We start from the raw sequence: 16631 nt of genomic DNA on the forward strand, positions 1-16631 counted from the left end.
CTGACGGAGCCAACTGTGGGGTAGACATGGGGTCTAGCACGCTCCGCATGACCTCGAAGGCCAAGGCCGAAGGTCCCCACTCCGAGGAGACAAAGACCCCCCCGGCACCGACAGCGATGGCTCTGCGGCCGATGTTGGAGCCGAACTCACCAGTGCTGATGCTCCGAGAGGGAGAATGGGGTCGGCCAAGAGCCCGATGCCACTCGCCCCCTCGGAGACGATGAGGGAAGCTTGGTGCCGAGATCCCTCCAAGGAGGAAATCGGAGCAGACGGCGGAGCCGAAAGGGAAGGCATCGGCTCCGATGCACTGACAGCCATGGCTCCAACGAGCTCCGGATCCGAACTCAAAGAAGTTGGAGGAGGAATAGAAGCAGGGATGGGAATAGCCGCTGACTGTTGAGTAGGGCTATGCAGCATTTGGGCCAGTGCCTCAGACTTGAGAAGTCTACTCACCACCCTTTGCAAGTCATGGTCGGATAGCCTGGAGGACCAAAAGGAATGGGACCTATGGCTCCGCTCCGACAGAAGAGGGGATCCCGGAGCCGAGTGGATGGAGCCGATGGAAGGGGGCCTCGACCTCTTCTTTGAAGGTGGCTCCGATAAGACTATCGGAGCCGACTGAGTCTTAGCAACCTCGGCTCCGGCCGGAGCTGAGGTAACGGTTTGAGACTTCGAAACATCGACTCCAGCCGGAGCCGATGTCGAAGCAGCCTTAATGCTCCCAGCAGATGGCTCAGAAGCTGGAGCCAACGGCCTGGAAGTCTTTGAAGGCTTCCCCGACGCAGACTGGATCAAGGGGCCTTCAGGCTTTAACAAGCCTCGAAGAATAAGCTTATTTTTGCATTCCTGCAGGACTCTAGGGCTGAATGCATGGCAAACAGCACAGGAGTCCTGCAGGTGCAAAGGTCCCAGGCAATAGACACAAGAAGTGTGACCGTCTGTCAGAGACATTTTCTGACAGCACGAATCACACTTCTTGAAGCCTGAGACCTTGGAGTCTTTAGACATCCTAAAAGAGAGTGTATATAACACAGACACAACACACAGACACACCCTTTAACCAAAGGAAAAAATCCAGTCACACTAAAATCACAGAGGAAAAAAAGGGAAGTGGGCCAAAGGCCTAAAAGTTAAAAGGGAATAAAAAGGGGATAAAAAACAAGGGAGACCCAATTTAAACTAAAGGGATACTCTGTATTAAAAACTAAACTAAATAGAAAGGATAGGGGTAGAAATTTTAAGTTTTTGACTATAAAACTTACTAACCTGCCAGAGCCGGTAGAAGAAAGCACCTCGTCAGCTAAGTGGCAAACGAGATCTGAGTAGTTACCGCCTAGCATTGTAGGATATAGGGGAGCCTCGAGCTGGTGGAATAAGCTCTCGAGCTTTAGTATTGGCCGAGTCGGAGCCGAGGATCGGCTCCGAACCCATCCAGCAAGAATGAAGGCGAGATTGACAACTTAACATTAGGAGTTAACTGCATATGCACCTGGAGGCATCACTCAGATGTAATGAAGCAGCCAGAATGAGGTAATTGTCCTGGTAGCAGTAAATGGATTCTACAGAAGGCAATAACTGGTGGAGCCAGAATTTTGTGAAAGCACTTGGAGCAGTAGATACACCAAAAAGCAAAGATGTAAATGGAAAGTGTGGTATAAAACAAAGAATTTTAAATAACACCTGTGATCTTTGTGAATAGCTTGAGGTCTAGAGTGGCCAAATAAGCCGTCTGAGGGAGAAGAGGAAAAGAGGAATACATGGTTAACATTTTGAACTTTGGAACAATATGAAAGGTATTTAAAATTGAAAGATCCAAGAGTGGTCTCCAGGTGCCTTCCTTCATGGGTACATGAAAAATTCTCAAAGAGAAACTTTTTTCCTTGCCGGGAAGAGAGAAACTGTTCTAATGACACCTTTTGATAACATCTCTGTTATAATTTAAGGAAGCTAGTGATTCTGATTCTTTGGGGAAAGATGGATTTTCAATTGAAGATAGAGGAATGCTAGTTGCAAATTGTAGCCATGCTGAATTATTTTCAGTACCCAAGAATCTGATGTTATCTGTCTCCAGAGATGTAAAGGTAAGGAATGAGACAGAGTGTCTACTAGTTTAGGCAGATCACCAAGTGGGCAGGGATAAGGAGATCATGTGCAACGTTAGTATTACATTTTTCTTATGCTGGTGAGATCCCTAGGATCCATTCCACTTTATTTCATTTATTTTCTGAGTCCCCTTGCACTTTTTCTTGCATTGTTGCTTTGTCAAGTTTTGCTGAGCAGATGTGAAGAGCTACTTAAAGGGACCAAGACTGAAAAGGTCATTTCTCTGTATAATGGGACAGAAAAAGGGAGAGAGTAGTTTCAACCCCTGCATTACCTTCCCCTTTTTGAGTACATCAGCTAAGGAACTCCTGAAAAGTTAATCTTTTCCTAAAGCAGTATTTAAAATTAAGCCTTGACATCTTCATGAAAAGGCTGGCAGTCTGTCCCAGGCATTTCTGTGCATAACAGTCCCTGTGCCTGGAGTTCTTGACACAGCATACATTGTATTTTACTGGGTGTTTTTTCAGCTGGGAAGCAAAAGACACCATGTTTGACAGACTGGTTTTAATATCAAAAGCAGGAAAGCTAGCTAACAACTGTGCATGTCAGCAAAAATATGGTACTATTTTGCCATATGGGTATGACAGTAAATTGCTCTAAAAACTAATGTGGAAGAATCACACACCTTATTTCCATTCCAGTCAAAGGTTCTGTTGTATTTTTCTTTGGGGAGAGGGGTACATAGGGTTTAGACATGTCCATAAAGAACACAGCCATGTCAGCAATGGGTTTAATAGGAGTCTGAAATATTATAAATTCTATCAGGTTTCCTAACTGCATAGGGTTGTGAATCCAATGAAGTAAAATTAAAAGTATCCTCCAAAGCCTCACGTGTTGGAAGAATGGCTAAGGGCTTTGGGGAATTTGTAGTCAACAGATCATATCTTTTTTGTGTCCCTGAAACTTCTTTTCCCTTCCATTAGGAAAACTCTTTCATCTTAAAAGATGGTGTCCAAGAAAGACAGTTCTTCACTTGGGCTATCTGAGGACAGATTCTCCTTGGTTTCAGATTCACCATGATTTGGAAACGGGAGCTGAAATACATCATTGAGGTCTTCCTTTTCAGAGTCAGATACTACCTCCTCCTTCAAAGGAAGAGTGAGACTTTTTTCTCTTAGCCTGGGTAAACACAGCAGAGGATGACTACTTAGACTGCAATGTCCTAAAAGTCCTTGGTTAAATTTGCACCAGTGTTCCCAGGAGCTGTTCGTACTGGAACAAGTTTTGAGGGAGGCAAATGCTTAGCCTTTTGGGACTTCTCTTTTGGGATCTCTATTCTGAGAATCTTAGAAGAATCAAACATCTTGACCTAAATTAAAGAACCAGCTACTTTCTTCCTCCTGTACCAGGACTTGATGTACTCCCTCCTCTCCCTCAGTAAGAATAAAATAAAGTTCTAGCCTTGCTAAGGTTGCCTAAAGCTCAGTCTGACTGGATGTCTGGGTCTTATTAATTTTCTCTGGAGCTTTGCCAGCAAGACCGAGTAGATCAGATTTGTGGTCTGAGGGCTCTCAAGCACCACAGCAGAGCTGCTTGCCCCAGATCACTGCAAAAAAGTGATGAACTGGCCTCTTCAGAAGAATCTTTCAAATTTTTTCTTTAATTGAAGAGATGGATCTATGGAAGAGGATTAAGAAGCATTGATCATGTGCACCAAGACCTTTAGATGATAGTTTTTAAGTGAAAAAGATTTAAGGAAATGGGCCTACTTGTAATTTCCCTTTCCTGACAGGCATACACAACAATAACGCTTTTCACAGAAAAAAATAAAGGAAGGTCCCAACAATGTATTTATCTGCCCCAAAATCTCTAGTTTCAAGACAATTGTCAGTGACACAGCTGCAAAAAAGATGAGAAGCTTGATTAATTGTATCGGTGGCAAGAAAGTTCTAAATTTTGGCACCTGTACATTCTATTTATATCACCATGCTTGTGTCCTTAAGCAGACATATAGTGCAAAAGGAAGGTGCTGAAAGGCTTTAGTATACTGGCTGGGCATCTGGTACCCTTGGCAGGACATGTCCCATATAGCTTTATGCTACCACAACAGTAATCTAATAAGTCTCTTTCGGGACTCCTATAGCCCTCTCAGTCAGATGCGAAACTCTCTACATCTACTACTACAGTTACATTGCCTAGGGCATGCTGCTCTCATTTACTAAGGAGATCCATTTCTTGATGGGCTTGCTCTCCTTCAGCAAATACCATTTGCTTCCCTTCCTGCCCATAGACAATACCACTACAGTTGTAGTGCAGTGTAGAATAAGCCGCACCTAAAACCCTCCTTTTCATGTACAGGCACTTTATAAGGTGTATACACACACACACACACACACACACACACACACACACACACACACACACACACACACACACACACACACACACACACACACACACACACACACACACACACACACACACACACACACACACACACACACACACACACACACACACACACACACACACACACACACACACACACACACACACTTGTATATACATGCCTCTATAAATAATTTGACTTTGTCTACTGTGATACAGCACACCTTATAAGTGTAATGTGTGGAGACAAAGAAGTTCTTTGCAGAGTTGGAAAAATAGAGTACCATAGCAGACAATTGTGGTCTGGATGTAGAGAAACACAGCCTACAGGAAAATTACCTTAGAAGGGAAGACAGGAATAGATGCCTTTGGAGAACTTCAGGGGTACCAGAGCCCAGGAGAGGGACTATTGCAAGAGAAAGGAGTTGGAATGCCTGTCACCAACTGTTAAAAGAGAGACTAAAATGACTGCACCGTTGCTTTAAATAGTCAGTACTTTACAACTGTTCTGCCATATAAATTGTAAACTTTACTTCTTGGATAGTGATATGTTAGAAAAAAGTGAAACAAAGCACAACCTTGTTGTTTTATTTGCTTAACTGCTACTTAAAAAAAATGAGGTAGTGTGAATTTATTATTCCTTTACTATTTTCTGGTTAGTAATAGTCTGCTGGTAACATATTTTCCAAATCTGGCCTATTAGGCCAAAGAAGTATGCTCAAGCTGTTCAAAGCTGCAGTGAGATAGGCCTTCTGCCATTGCTCTGCTGTGCTACTAGAAAAAGATAAGTGTTTATTTTCAACTGTTTTCTGCACTTCTATTTTACAGCATATCAGTTTAATCTGTGCAACTATTTTTAGTTTTCTTTTTGTTCATAGGTTCATAGATTAGTACTAAGCTAACTGACCTTGTGGGCCATTTTAAACCTAGCCAATTACTGCATGTGAGAATCAAACCCTGCATCTTGTGTCTATAAGGTAAGCACCCTAACCATTAGGCCAACCTCCCACCCCTACAACCCCTGTTGACTATTAGAGCTGAATATCTGTTACTGTTTGTGAACTTTGGAACTTGTAGTAAAATCTTTTGTGTAGAGAGGCCTAGCTGTTTCCTTGTGGGAGAGAGAATCAGTCTGATTTGATCTAACTGGAAGCATTCCTGCAACACTGTGTTATTTTGATTGGATAATTTGGCTGGTTTCTTTTTCTCTGTCTTAAATTAGCCAGTGTTTTAAAACAGTTTGTACTTGTTTGCTCAAGCTGTTCAAAACTGTAGTGAGACAGGCCTTCTGACATTGCTCTGCTGTGATATTTAAAAAAGATAAGTGCTTATTTTCAACTGTTTTCTCCACTTCTGTTTTACTGAATATCTAAAAACACAAACCAACGAAAAGTACCAGGATACCCAAAGGGGGCTTCCGCTTCTAAACTAGTTCCGAAAGTTAAGACTTGTGACAAACTCTCTTAAGGCTTCACTCATAAAAAATCCAATTTATTATTAAAAACTTTAAGCGCTGAAATAAAATACACTTTTCGTCGCTTTATCTTAACGCGACTTCCTCAGAAGACAATCAATGCTGTAACCTGTTTCCTTATATTCAAAACATTCTTTAATTGTTTAATTATTGTTTGAGTGAAGCCTTAAGAGAGTTTGTCACAAGTCTTAACTTTCGGAACTAGTTTAGAAGCGGAAGCCCCCTTTGGGTATCCTGGTTCTTTTCGTTGGTTTGTGTTTTTGGATTTATCATTTGGGTTCATTTTCGTCATGGACCAGATTCCCTCCAGTGGCTCCGCTTCTGACATTAACGCTAATGAGAGTGACGGAAATCTTACTGCTCTTATCGAGCTGTTAACACAAAAAGTTGACAGGCTGTCACAGAGAGTGGATGAGGCTACATCCATGGCACAGAATCCTTTGCTCACTGTTAGTAATGGAAACGAAAAGGTGTTACCATCTACTAGTTACTCTGCCCACTTGGTCGCTCCCTTGGACAGTAACGGAAGGAACAACCTGCGGAAATTGAGCAGTGAAGCGGCTGGAGTTGAACAACGCAGCCGCACCGCCCAAGGACCTGATTCATTGAGAACTTGGGTTCATAGGTCCTTTTCGTTTTTGGAAAGCCAACCTGCTGGTATGTCTCCATCTAATCAAGAGGTAAATAATGACATTAATTTTAAACTTAATACGTTTGACGATAAACTTTTTAAAGTCCGTAAATTGCAACTCGAAATAGCATATTTCAAAGAGTGCATTAAGTTAAAGATAGTGCCTAAAGGAATGAGGCACTGGCAGTTTCCTGCAGGACTGTTAGAAGGTTCTCCATTTCACAATGCCCTAGTCATGCTCTTTGATAAGCATGGCTTGGAACTGTTAAACTTGTTTTGTACTCACTATCAAGAAACAGTAGATGAACTGCTGGGTGAAATAGAGGATCTTAATGAGTCTATAAAAACTGATATTAATTTCAAAAGATATCAATATGAGTATGATAGGTGTTTTTTAAGCATAGACGATCATCTTATTAAAATGAATGCTACCAAAACTAAAAAGATCAAAAGAGACCTTAAAGACTACAGTGAGGGTAAAGCGTACCCTCACCCCCCATTGACACAAAAACCAATGACTGAGAAAGGACATAACTTGATGAACACAGAGGGTATCATTGATACAGGAAGGAGAGTTGTAAATCAAACCCTAGAAATGAGTGAAGAGGTCTATGACGAACCGACTTCTGACTCTAATGTGGTCATTAGGAGAAGTGAAAGGCTGTTACAACAACAAACCCGGCAAATTCAAAATAACTCCCGACCTGAAGGGGGTGATGTTAATGCAACATTTAACAGCAATAACAGAGGTAGAAATTTTCAGGGGCAGGCCTCGAGGCATCCTTCACAGAACAGGAGACCGAATGGGAACAGGAGGAGGAAACGGTAACCAACGAGACTATAAACGAGAATCCACGAGATGATCATCCTATTTGTACTATTATATCGAACTCTTTGAATGATTTTAAGATATTCAATTATACTGATTTAGCAATTTGTGGTGAGACTGTTGAATTATTACGTAAAGGGTACACTTTTGTACCAACAACTAGGTTCAATATAGCAGAAACATTGATTGATTTAAAACTGTTTACTAGGAAACTGAACCTATTAACATTACTAGGTGGTGACTTTAATAATAAAACAGATTACTTTGTGTCTAGTGTCTATAACCACCCCCCCCCCGCACACTTCTTTGGCCCTCTTTGAGAAAATAATGGAAACTGACCTTAGAAATCTAAAAGAGAAGAAAAAGTATTATAAAAACAACATCACCAAAGAAGAAAAGGACTTACTGTCCCTTTTGAGACAAATGCCTATTAGGATAATGAAGCCTGATAAGGGGGGTGGTTTAGTTATAATGTTTAACAGCGACTATAATGATAAAATGGCAAAGATCCTTGATAGTGAAACTTATTTAAAGTCATCAGTAAGCGAAATGAATTCAGCACACCACAAAGTTAAAGCTCTATTCGAAGAACTGTACATAGAAAGAAGGATAGAGAAAGAAATGTATGACTACCTACACCAACCGAAAATAAGGACACCTGTCCTATTCGGTACACCAAAGGTACACAAGGACTTACAAAACCCACCCATGAGGCCTTTAGTCGACGGTAGGGGTAGTATAACCTATACTTGTTCTAAAGTAGCAGACAAAATCCTACAGAAATACATTAAAGTTGAAAAGCAGATTTCAAAAGACTCATGGTCTTTCCTCCATTCTATAAACAATCTGCCATTTTTACCTGATAGTTATTTGGTCACACTAGATGTCAAAGACCTTTACTCCTGTATCCCACATGAAGTAGGGATAGAATGGGTATCCCACTTGATGAGGGAGTTAGGAGCACCTACCAATGAAATTCAATTGGTGAACTACTAGATACAGTGCTCTCCTATAACTATATACTATTCAATAAAGAGATATACCATCAGAAAATAGGCGTGGCGATGGGCTCCCCTTGCGGAGCCAGTTTCGCCAATTTAGTAATGGCCTATTGGGAGAGGAAGACTATTTTGGAAAATGATATGATTAAGAACCAGGTTACATTCTATACTAGGTTTCTTGACGATATTTTCCTGGTGTTTGAAGGTATTGAAGAAGAAATTGAACAATTGCTTATAACATTCAACACAAGTACAGACTTTCTTAGGTTCATACATAAGTACAGTAAAGATTTGATAGAGTACTTGGATGTAGACTTGAGAAAAGATTACATCAACGGAAAATATACGTCAAGAATCTATAGGAAGGAGACATATTCTAACATGTTCCTACACTTCACAAGCTGCCATCCCCTACACCAGAAAAAATCGATCATTAAGGGTCAACTGGTGAGAGCAGCGAGGATGACAACATGCGATTGTGATTTTTTTGAAGAATGTAATTTACTCAAAAGATTCTTCCTCCAAAGAGGTTACCCTTATGAGTTTATTCAAGAGATTGTAATAGAGGTTCAAACTAAGAGACAAAGAGGTAACTATGTACCACTGTTAGGGACTATTCAATCAAATGGGAAAGACCTGAGGCCCCAATTGATTAATGAAGTGAAATTTAACTACTCCTGTAGTCTTATAACAATTTTCAATCTGGACTCCCAGGATATTAAAAATATAATTTTAAAAAACTGGGAGCTCTTATCCAATGATAGTCATCTCAAAGCCCTAGTGCCTGAAAAACCAAAGATAACATATAAAAGAGGCATGAATTTGAAGGAAATTTTGCAAACTAAAAATTTCAAAAACGTTAATAACGCAGGTATGACTAAATGTGGAATGTGCAACGTCTGCAAATATATAGAAGAAGGCCGTACCTTTACAATGAATAACATAACCTATAAGATTAGAAATAAATTTAATTGTAGTAAACAGATTGTTTACAAAGCAAAATGTGTGAAGTGTGCGGCCTTCTATATAGGCAAAACCGATAGGAGACTACAAGAAAGAATCTATGAACATAACTACTGTATTAGTAGACAGAAATTAGAAAATGCCCTAGCTAGGCACTGCCTAGAAAATGTGGGTCATAGCTTTAAATTTAAAGCTATAGACCAAATAAGTGAGGACCCTAGAAGTAAATATGAGCCATTAAAACTGGAGAGAAAAGAACTAGTTTGGCAGTTGAGAACAAACGCAAACCAGCACCCAGGAATTAATGAAATGTCCTCAGTTAAATGTATTTTGAGATTGAAAAATATGGAAAGGTAATAGAATGCTTAAGAGTAGAGATGTTAAAGTTATAGTTTATATTAAAGAGCAATTTTAAAGGGCAATTTTAAATAGTTTTCTTTAGGTTTTACAACTCAGTGTATATATGCAGGAATTATGGTTTTTGCACGCCTGTTGTCTACTGTGTTTTATATATATATAACTTCATGCTTGCACATAGATGGTCTTTGGTTATTTTGATATATATATATATATATATATATATATATATATATATATATATATATATATATATATATATATATGCAATTTTTTATGTACTTTTTAATAATTTTTTATGGTTGTAAATCTATGCATTATTACACCATTTATCCTATAACTTTGGTCTGGGTGATAGTGCCTTCAATGTTATAGAGAATTTATTTGGGCACTGATTAGATTATTCACGTGACTTAATACGAAAAAGAGCGAGCTTATACAAGTTTAATATACTCTTTTCCACTCTAAATTAAAACAAGCATTTCATTAAGGACCTTTCAGAATGGCCCAGACATGTATAAAGAGATTCAAGGTGCCTGAATTTATGGTACCTGTAGACCAGGTAGCTGATCGTCTTTCGCATGAATTTCAAACTGGTTAAAGGCCACAATCTTACACATATTTATAAATTTAATTTAAAAATGTTAGAGCAAAGGAACCTGGATAACTTCATCTTACTTTACCTTATTTTATTTCAATCCATTTTATTTCATTTGAATGTACATACACAACACTTTTATAACACACTTTTTTAAAAAACATTTTTAAACTTTGTTAAATACACGCTGTTAAGTATCGGTATGGGAAAACTATAGCCCTAGTTTCCTTTAAGGAATCAATGAAGATTAGATTGTTTAATTAAACAATTAAAGAATGTTTTGAATATAAGGAAACAGGTTACAGCATTGATTGTCTTCTGAGGAAGTCGCGTTAAGATAAAGCGACGAAAAGTGTATTTTATTTCAGCGCTTAAAGTTTTTAATAATAAATTGGATTTTTTATGAGTGAAGCCTTATGAGAGTTTGTCACAAGTCTTAACTTTCGGAACTAGTTTAGAAGCGGAAGCCCCCTTTGGGTATCCTGGTTCTTTTCGTTGGTTACTGAATATCTGTTTAATCTGAGCAACTGTTTTTTTAGATCCCGCCCACTTGCCCAACTGCAGTTGTGGTCTTTCAACTTGGTGGCTTTGAGTTGCCTGCCTCTAATATAAAGCTGATACTGGACTCTTCCCCCAGTCACATTACATCAGCTCATTCTACTGTTTACAGTGAGAACTTTGTAAAGGCCCACCCCTTTAGCTTCTCAACTTGAATTATCTTATTATCTTTTGTCTCCTCACTTTCTACTAAAAACTGTACCTCTTCCTAGTTCATTTTGCTGCTTGTGTTTAGGAGTTCAACTGCATTTAGTTTGATGTATTTATTACTGCTTATTGGTATCCTCATTAAACTGATGACAGTATTCTACTGACGTGCTGCTTTATTTGTGCTGTCTGTTACTGTTGTGATTGTGAGCTACTGTTTTAAAGCAAGCTACTGATTAGCTATATTTCAGTGCTAGCTACAGCAATTCATTACTGTTTAACTACATTTTACTGCATTTCATTGCTGTTTAACTGTATTTTTTCATACTGTGAGTTCTGTTCTTTTGACTATAAGTGATTAATCTGTGCTTCATTGTGAGTGTATTTACTGTGTTCTTAACCTTAAAATTGAGTACCATAGTCTAAATACAGGTCTGCTGCATCCAGAGATTCAGCTGTATGTTTTTTAACCCTTTTTGAGGTATTCCAGATAGAAATTTTTCCTTATTAGCACTCGTGTTATCATCTAGTAGTACTACTCTTAGACCTTCCTCCTTTTACCCTCTTTGCTCTTCCAGTTTCTGAGAAATATGGATGGAGAATTTCCTACATTTTCTCCTGCCAGTCTGGTTGATATGGGCATCCTGAGACAGTGTAGCAACTGCCTCATGTACAAGGACAAACCTCTACTACTACCACATAGAAACACAAGTTGTGAGAGGTGCAATTACATCAAGCACCTAGTGTCATTGCTCTCTTCCCCCACAAACCAACTGGCACTGAGGAGGTTGGCAACATGAACGTCACACCTCAAACACCACCCACACCTACACAACACACCCCCACATATGCAGAGGTCTTCAACAAAAGCATACCCAAACAAAAGAGACGTCTGAAGCATAAATGCATGCAAACACCACTGCCCACCACACCACACACAGCTATGTCTCACAGCCACTAAGGCCTAAACATAAACCCAACATATTAGTCAAGGAGACTCCATTGTGAGATATACAGATGTGCCCCTCACCAGGCTGGATAAGGAGAAAGTCACAGTTAGTTGTCTGTCGGGTGCCAGAATCTGCCATATCACCAATGCACTCAAGTCACTCAACAGGTACTGTTATGACTCTATCATAGTCCATGTTGGAGTGAATGAATTGAGACATACCTCCCTGGACTATATGAAGAGAGACATGATCAAGCTCGCTAAGTATGTGTCGCAGGTAGGTATATTCCTAGCCTTAAGCATCATTCTACCATCACCCAGAATAATGCCTCAATATAAACAGAAAATTATTGACTTTAACAAGTGCCTTAGCTTCTGGTGTCATTCCAAGGGGATCCAGTACCTGACATGGTTGACAAATCACGATGCTTTGCCAGAGATGGCCTGCATTTGTCTCCCTTGGGCTTCAGGCTCCTGGCGAAGGCTCTTACTTCCCCCATAGTGCCTTTTTTAGGCAATGCCATAAGATCAAAACTACCAACATGAAAATTTCATCAAAATTTAAATTAAAGGTCATGCTGCTAAACTCTAGGAGTCTAAATATGAAACTGCACTCACTGCAAGCATTCTTAACCCTGGAAGAAGCTGACATTTGTGCAGTCACAGAAACCTGGTTCAAAGCTGTGAAGAGCACCCCAGCCATACCAGGTTACTCATCCTATCATTCATTCAGACCCCAAACCATGGGCAGCAAAACAAAAGGAGGTGGAGTTACAATATATTTAAAAGACATACACACCTCTAGGCTGGTCAAAAAGTATGATGCACAGGAAACAATCCAGGGGCAGTTAACAATTGACAACACTCCTATTCAAATCACAGCTAGCTATAGGCCTCCAACTCTGACACAAAATGCCCATTCCACCTATCTAGACCTCTTTGAATCTATCAAAAATAAACCCTTTATGCTGATCATGGACTTGGTATTATCCAACATGAGTAACCACTGTGGCATCCCTGGTAAGATCCGACCACAAAGCAGTCACTTTTGAAGTCACACCCCCCCCCCCCCAGCTAGGGTCAAATAAAAAAATTTCTCCAAAGCAGTTTACAACCTCCTGAGGGAAAGTATAAACAGCTTCACAGCCCCTTCCACAGGAACTGGCGCATATGTCCAAAGCTACACCAAAGTACTATATGAGCATATATATAGCTGTACAGAATCAGGAATACCAGACAGGACAAAATCATCTTCCTCAAGGAAGAGTAAACCTGTCTGGTGGACATCTACAATAAATAAATTCTATAATAAAAGGAAAAAATTGCTGTCTAGGACCAAGAAAGACCAGGTGCCTAATTGGAAGCAATCTCCCCTTAGCCTTAACAAGCAAATAAGAGCATTAGTGAAATCCTCCAAAGCAAACTTCGAGTTCAAACTAGCCACATCTATTAAAGACAATGATAAGGTCTTCTTCATATATGTCCGCAATCTCAAGGGAAGCACCAAGATCTGCTCAGAACTGGTGGTCAAGGTCACCACATACACAAATGCTGTAGATATAGCTAACCTGCTTGCAGACAGGTTCAGTGAAAACTTCACTCCTCTGCTCCTACATCAGTAAAACAGGATCCCCTGTACCTGCCCCCCTCCCCTTATCTCTAGGGAGCAAGTCATTACTCTCCTCTCAAAGGCAAAAAATACAGCCTCCATGGGAGCTGATAACATCCCAGGCTGCATCCTACATGAACTCAGGCAGGAACTTGCAGTACCATTAGGCACCCTATTCAACCAAAGCCTGAGTACCGTCTTCGTCCCAGCCAAGTGGAGGACAGCTACTGTCACCCCTTTGCACAAAGGTGGAGCGCCCACCTATACTGGGAATTATAGACCCATCAGCCTAACTAGCTTGATCTGCAAGGCCATGGAGCAGATAATCATGGACCTCATTAACAAGGACATTGACAACCTCCAAACACTTGATCCCACACAGTTTGATTTTGTCAGGGCGAGGTCATGCCTGTTAAATTTGGTCGACATTTTTGAAACAGTCACCAAGGCCATAGACAAGGGAAAGATGGTGCACACCACCTATCTTGACCTGACCAAAGCCTTTGATACTATTCCCCACTCAAGTATAATAAATAAACTCGCTTAACTAGCCATCAATCCATATGTTACCAGATGGGTAGCAAACTGGCTCACTGATATAACCCCCCTAGTCAAAATAGGGAAAGCCACCTAAGTAATAGACACGTAACAAGCAGTGTACCCCAGAAATCTGTCTTAGGGCCTCTGCTGTTTGAGATATACCTCTCAGAGGTGCAGGCCAAAACTAGTGGGCTATGGCTGACCAAGTCTGCAGATGACTGCAAGCTGGGTACTGTCATCAATTCCCCTAGTGATGTGGACATCCTCCAAGAGGGTCTCACCCAAACAAATGACTGGTGCCAAAAACATGGCCTCAAACTGAATGCCAAAAAAATGTATCATTATCCCTTTGGGGACAGTGACATCCCCACAAATTATCACATTACAAACCACATGCAGCAGCTGGAGAGACCACAGAGGCTCCTCACCCAGAGAATCCAGGGCCTCATGGGACTGATGGGACTGCTGCATATCCACAAGTCAAAGTCCACTCGAGTAACCCGCATGTGCAACTCAAACCTGGTCTGTGACATCAATAGGACTTGTTGGTGGGACAGATTTGTATCCCAGAGACGCCCCTTTTTATGGAACAGACTGCCTCTCCATGTAAAGCAGAGTACCTCATTAACCCTTTTTAACTGCAACCTGGATAACTGGATGGGGAATAGAAAATACACCCCTGGGATTCCACCTCTGTCCCTGCTTGACAGTGGCATAGGGTGCTGACTTGGAACATGGGCTAAAGTTTTGGCTAGGCTTGTAAGGGCCTCAGGGCCAATAGCCTAGTAACTTCCTATGATCCTATGATTGTATAAGAATGGTGGTTCCGTAAGTAATAGAATTCTGTCTATGTTGAGCTAATTATCGCAGCATACCACACTGATGGAGAATGTGGGCAAAAATTTGATTTCCCCTACTGATAACAATGAAAATACATGAAGATGCTTCTAGCGATGCCTTCAGAAAGAAACAGAAACAGAGTTTAAATAAAATAAACAGTGCTCGAACAAGGACTTTACAATGAGCTCCACATCCAGTCCATGATCAGTCAATAAAAAGTAATTTTATTGTGATAAATCCATAAAGTTGAAGTTTAGCACTTTCATCCCTCCCTCAATACTCTGGGACATCATCAGAACTAAGTAAAAAGGAAGTGAGGTCACCATTAAATACGTCCGTCATTAATTAATCAATAAATTAACTACAAAAAAGCATACATCATATGTAATCTAAATATTTTTAAAAAATATTTTAAAAAAACATCCATGAAGAAAAATTATTAAAAACCATGTATTACAAAGTCCCTAAAAACACGCACCATATATTTATACACATATATATATCTATATATATATATATATATATATATATATATATATATATATATGTGTGTGTGTATATATATATATATATATATATATATATATATATATATATATATATATATATATATATATATATATATATACATCTATATATATATATTACAGTTTTAAAGCTTTTCTATTCAATACTGGTGCTAATGAGAAATGCTCATTAAGGCCAGGGGCATTAGTAGTATTTAACTTTATAATCCAATAAAGTTTTCTTAAATCTAAACTTAGCTCCCACCAACCACATCTGGGACTTCTGAGAACTACTTCCAAGATTCCATATTTAAAGTTTGAGAATTCCTGGCATGTAAGTGTATGTTTGTACAGGGCGTTGTTAATATTACACCTGGAAAAAGCGTACTGGTGTTCATAAATTTTAGATTTTAGTGCACTTTCTGTTTTCCCTACATAATAATGTTTACAGGTTTGACAAACAGCGATGTAAACTAGCCCTCTGGTGTTACATTTCCCTTTCTGTAACATAACTGGTCGTGTTCTACCTTGGACCTTTATGGTGTCACTATCTAAAATAAATGAACACTGCTTACGTGCACCTCATCTTGATGCGCCTGTCAACCCTAGGGGGCATTGTGGGATGTTATGCTCTATAAAAAATTTTATATTCCTGCCTGTTTTGTGCACAAATTGCGGACCATGTCCCAACAAATTAAATATTTCTAAATTGCCCCTAAAAATATTCAGATTTTTCCTAATTATTGATTTCAAAGTCTTTTCACCTTCACCATAAGGAATGATCATACGTAAATTGAATCTAGTATTATGTGGAATAAAATGAGAAGTTATGTACCTACCATAACGTTCCATGTTAGTTGTCTTCTCTCGCCTTCTTTCTTGCTGGATGGGTTCGGAGCCGATCCTCGGCTCCGACTCGGCCACTTACTAAAGCTCGAGAGCTAATTTTACCGGCTCGAGGCAACCCTATATCCCATGATGCAAGGCGCTAACTACCCAGATCTCGTTTGGTAGCTAAGGAAAAATTATGCAATATATTCCTCCAACTGGAGAGGAGGAGGAAGGGGAAATAATCCCTCGAAAAAGACCAATCTGATCTAGTGACACTAGGAAGCTAATTAGCTTGGAAAAAATTGGATCAGGACTCTTCAAGGAAGAGGAACAAACTTCTCGGTCTGACCAGGCTAGGGGGATGGTG

This window comes from Protopterus annectens, chromosome 13.part0 (genome assembly GCF_019279795.1).
Source record: "Protopterus annectens isolate FY-2018-M chromosome 13.part0, PAN1.0, whole genome shotgun sequence".
Lineage (NCBI taxonomy): Eukaryota > Metazoa > Chordata > Ceratodontiformes > Protopteridae > Protopterus > Protopterus annectens.